General features: G+C 54.3%; 1 non-coding gene across 1 annotated transcript in view; it reads right to left on the bottom strand.

Moving 5' to 3' along the window:
* LOC126111391 (small subunit ribosomal RNA) overlaps window positions 1–756 on the bottom strand; it is a 1909-nt gene extending 1153 nt beyond the window's left edge. Inside the window, exon 1 of the ribosomal RNA XR_007524127.1 lies at window positions 1–756. This exon is cut by the window's left edge and continues 1153 nt beyond it. This is a non-coding gene — a ribosomal RNA (small subunit ribosomal RNA).
* Between the last annotated feature and the right edge of the window lie 4244 nt (window positions 757–5000).

Raw genomic sequence — 5000 nt, 5'->3', positions numbered from 1 at the left:
GAGGCGGTCGCACGCCTTCGGCTCGCCCCACCGGCAGGACGTCCCACGATACATGCCAGTTAAACACCGACGGGCGGTGAACCAACAGCGTGGGACACAAATCCAACTACGAGCTTTTTAACCGCAACAACTTTAATATACGCTATTGGAGCTGGAATTACCGCGGCTGCTGGCACCAGACTTGCCCTCCAATAGATACTCGTTAAAGGATTTAAAGTGTACTCATTCCGATTACGGGGCCTCGGATGAGTCCCGTATCGTTATTTTTCGTCACTACCTCCCCGTGCCGGGAGTGGGTAATTTGCGCGCCTGCTGCCTTCCTTGGATGTGGTAGCCGTTTCTCAGGCTCCCTCTCCGGAATCGAACCCTGATTCCCCGTTACCCGTTACAACCATGGTAGGCGCAGAACCTACCATCGACAGTTGATAAGGCAGACATTTGAAAGATGCGTCGCCGGTACGAGGACCGTGCGATCAGCCCAAAGTTATTCAGAGTCACCAAGGCAAACGGACCGGACGAGCCGACCGATTGGTTTTGATCTAATAAAAGCGTCCCTTCCATCTCTGGTCGGGACTCTGTTTGCATGTATTAGCTCTAGAATTACCACAGTTTATCCAAGTAACGTGGGTACGATCTAAGGAACCATAACTGATTTAATGAGCCATTCGCGGTTTCACCTTAATGCGGCTTGTACTGAGACATGCATGGCTTAATCTTTGAGACAAGCATATGACTACTGGCAGGATCAACCAGGGAGCTGCGTCAACTAGAGCTGAGCAGCCGGCCGCCCGGGAGTGTGTCCCAGGGGCCCGCGCGAACACGCAAGCGTCCGCTCAATTATTCTGCAAACAGGAGGAGGCTGAGCTCCCCTGCACAATACACCTCGAAACCCTCTCAGGTCCCGGCGGCGCGCAGCGCCGTCCTAAGTACTTGGTCGGGTTCGAGAGAGGCGCAATCGCCCGGAGTTAGGCGAGTAGACGCTTTAGGTGCGACCACCCGTGCTCCCAACTGAGCTTGCCGCTGCCGACAGAGGCCCGGGAGCGTGCTGTCGTGGCATTGCCGGCGGGAGACAACACGCGCCACCTACGGTGACCGGCAGCTCCAACGCCAGCGCCACAGAAGGGCAAAGGCCCCACGTGGGTGCCGAAGCGAACTCTCCCAGCACAGCGCACGTGCCAACACGTCTGCACAACTGCGATACAAACCACCAGCGAGAACCGCTGGGGCGACCGAGCAGCAGACGGCGTCGCGGCGCCGAGTGCCGGGCGGCGGCGCATCCTCAACGCACACAGTCCTCAGTCGGACCAGCACACTGCAGATGTCCACCGCGCTTCGCACCGGGCCCGCGAGGACCCACTTTGGCCGCCCGGCGCCGCGCGCAGGGTGCCCCGGCGCGCAGCTGCGCCGCCTGCCGCGTCCGTCGGCCGGCGCGCCTGCCACTGGGCGCCCCCACCAGCCGGCTGTAGCGCGTGCGCCCACGCACCGCGCGGCCAGCACGCCGGGCGGCCCCCCCTCACCGGCCGGGGACGGTCCCACCCAGCCACCGCCGCGTATCGCTTCACACACAGATTTGCCCTTACTGATTTACCTCCAGCAACAACAACCGCACCACAATGGGTTTACCAGTTGTTCATTTGCGTTGCGTCACGTCACCAGCAAACGTAGACGTCCATCCCAGTTTGCAAATGCAACGATTATTGCATACCTGTCTGTTAGGTGTCACGACACACTACGTCTGCCCACATACACGCAACAAAATGTGCACGACTAGAGAACACGTGGAGGTGGCCCCCCTACGTATGCGATGTCCATTACGAGACCGACTGTCAACCAGCATCTGTACCATGTCGCAGATGTGGAACGCGGTGCACCATGCTATCACACTGTGTGAGAAGAGACGACTACGTTTGAATACACGCGCCACTACATCAACAGACGGCTCATGCTGATCGCCATCCAGGGCGTCCGTTACTCCCACACGTCTCTATGGCGTACCACACTGCAATGTAGCTGTTATGGGGAGACGGCACGTGGCTGAGTGCACAACATTTGGACCGTATGGTTCGCTGTTGTTGGGCGCAGTCGTACGGTCACACATGTGCCACAGCGTATCATTCAGTACATACGGACCTATGTGCAGTACAATGTGAGGATTAAGCTTACGATATCAGCGGACAGTGGACACAGGCCGTACCACGACGTAGACTGAGCGCTTCGACATGCGAATGCCAGTGAACAGCTGCGAAGGGCATTGAACACGCAAGCACCTGAACGACCAGCGTGCGAAGGCAGGGTGGAGGGGGGGGGGCGATGTACATCCTGCAGTTGTCCACATTACAGTGTACAGCGGGAGCATGTAAAAAGTAAGCAACACTTGCGAAGTGTTCAACATGAAACGACACACAAGAGGGTGGGCGGTGCGAGTAGCGAACTATATTCAGAGGGTTGTGGTTAGACAACACTAGATTAATGTAACGTGTCATATGCCAATTACAGAGCAGGTTAAGGCACAACGTGGGTTAGGTTAAGGCACAACGTGGGTTAGGTTAAGGCACAACGTGGGTTAGGTTAAGGCACAACGTGGGTTAGGTTAAGGCACAACGTGGGTTAGGTTAAGGCACAACGTGGGTTAGGTTAAGGCACAACGTGGGTTAGGTTAAGGCACAACGTGGGTTAGGTTAAGGCACAACGTGGGTTAGGTTAAGGCACAACGTGGGTTAGGTTAAGGCACAACGTGGGTTAGGTTAAGGCACAACGTGGGTTAGGTTAAGGCACAACGTGGGTTAGGTTAAGGCACAACGTGGGTTAGGTTAAGGCACAACGTGGGTTACGTTAAGGCACAACGTGGGTTAGGTTAAGGCACAACGTGGGTTACGTTAAGGCACAACGTGGGTTAGGTTAAGGCACAACGTGGGTTACGTTAAGGCACAACGTGGGTTACGTTAAGGCACAACGTGGGTTACGTTAAGGCACAACGTGGGTTACGTTAAGGCACAACGTGGGTTACGTTAAGGCACAACGTGGGTTACGTTAAGGCACAACGTGGGTTACGTTAAGGCACAACGTGGGTTACGTTAAGGCACAACGTGGGTTACGTTAAGGCACAACGTGGGTTAGGTTAAGGCACAACGTGGGTTAGGTTAAGGCACAACGTGGGTTAGGTTAAGGCACAACGTGGGTTACGTTAAGGCACAACGTGGGTTACGTTAAGGCACAACGTGGGTTACGTTAAGGCACAACGTGGGTTACGTTAAGGCACAACGTGGGTTACGTTAAGGCACAACGTGGGTTACGTTAAGGCACAACGTGGGTTACGTTAAGGCACAACGTGTGTTAGGTTAAGGCACAACGTGGGTTAGGTTAAGGCACAACGTGGGTTAGGTTAAGGCACAACGTGGGTTACGTTAAGGCACAACGTGGGTTACGTTAAGGCACAACGTGGGTTACGTTAAGGCACAACGTGGGTTACGTTAAGGCACAACGTGGGTTACGTTAAGGCACAACGTGGGTTACGTTAAGGCACAACGTGGGTTACGTTAAGGCACAACGTGGGTTACGTTAAGGCACAACGTGTGTTAGGTTAAGGCACAACGTGGGTTAGGTTAAGGCACAACGTGGGTTAGGTTAAGGCACAACGTGGGTTAGGTTAAGACACAAATTGCGTTACAAATTGCGTTACATTGCGGTACAAATTGCGTTACATTGCGGTACAAATTGCGTTACATTGCGGTACAAATTGCGTTACAAATTTGGTTAGGTTAAGGTGCAAAATGGGTTGGATTACAGTACACAACATGGTAAGAGATAGTGTGTTTGGGGGGGGGGGGGGGGGGGGCAGGTTCGTTGGTAGTGATCATTGTAAGTGAATGTCTGAGGCAGCGTCAGTATGTCACAGCAGTTCTGTCTCGTCAGGATGCGCTTTTCGCTCGTGACTGGAGGCGCGCCGCGTCTGTGGTTGCGGCAAGGGAGTGGCAGACCTGTGTGATTCATTCCTGCCATTGTTTCTGTGCCGTAACAGGAGGCAGTGTGGTGGTGTTGGGTGCACCCCTGTGTAGGACATGTGTGGGTGTTGGTGGCTTATCTGAGCAATTGTGGATGTTGGACGGGTGGGATATTCTATTTTATAATTGGACCCCCTGGTGTGGTTATCATAGTGTGGATGGTGTACTGTGGCGGAGAGGATGCACCGGACGTTGGTCCATGCTGGTGCTTACATATCGTATCTGTGTCTGTTACAGGCAGAGAGTAATGTGTGATGGAGTGTCTCGCTGAGGTGTGGTTCATATTGTGTGCACAGACTTACAGCATGTATAGGGACAGCGGGAATTTGGCATATTGGATATAACTCGTCATGAAACGCAAGATATAGGGGTGGATTGCAACGTACGAGTGCGGGAAGAGTCCGCCGTTCATCCGCTTGGGTTGCGATTTGGGCGGTTGGGGTGGGGCACGTGCGGGTGCGGGTGGAGTGATTGTCGGTTGACTACTTCGTGCGACGCAGGCACTGGCGTTCGGGTTCCTGTGGTGGACAGATGATGCAGGCTTTGTGGGTGGCGTCGAAAAATGGGTACTGTGGGACCTAGCGATGTCGTAGTCGGGGTGGCGTCTCATAGATGGCGGTATCGTCGGTGCAGCAGGTCATGTTTCGGGAGACTTGCAGATGGCGGTATTTAGTTTTCGTGTTGCGCGCGACATGGTGGACGTAGTGTCGTCCGATTCGCGTAGATGGGGCTATTGCATGTGGTTTCGTCACATTGTCATAGATGGCGATGCTGTGGTTTGGCAGTATGGTTGGTGTAGTTCCGTTGGATTCCTGTAGATGGAGGTGTCGTTTCTGGGCCAGACGGCAATGTAGTTTGGTCACATTCTCATAGATGGCTGTGTTGTGTCTGTGGGTGGCGGTGTCAGCGTCGTCCCATAGAGGGCGGTATGGTCTGTTTATTGTGGACGTTGATGTCAGGACCAGAGGGCGCGCGCGAACCGTTGCCCATATTTTCCTA

The sequence above is a fragment of the Schistocerca cancellata genome, unplaced genomic scaffold (genome assembly GCF_023864275.1).
Source record: "Schistocerca cancellata isolate TAMUIC-IGC-003103 unplaced genomic scaffold, iqSchCanc2.1 HiC_scaffold_66, whole genome shotgun sequence".
NCBI lineage: Eukaryota > Metazoa > Arthropoda > Insecta > Orthoptera > Acrididae > Schistocerca > Schistocerca cancellata.
This window is presented reverse-complemented; position numbering and strand designations above follow the sequence as displayed.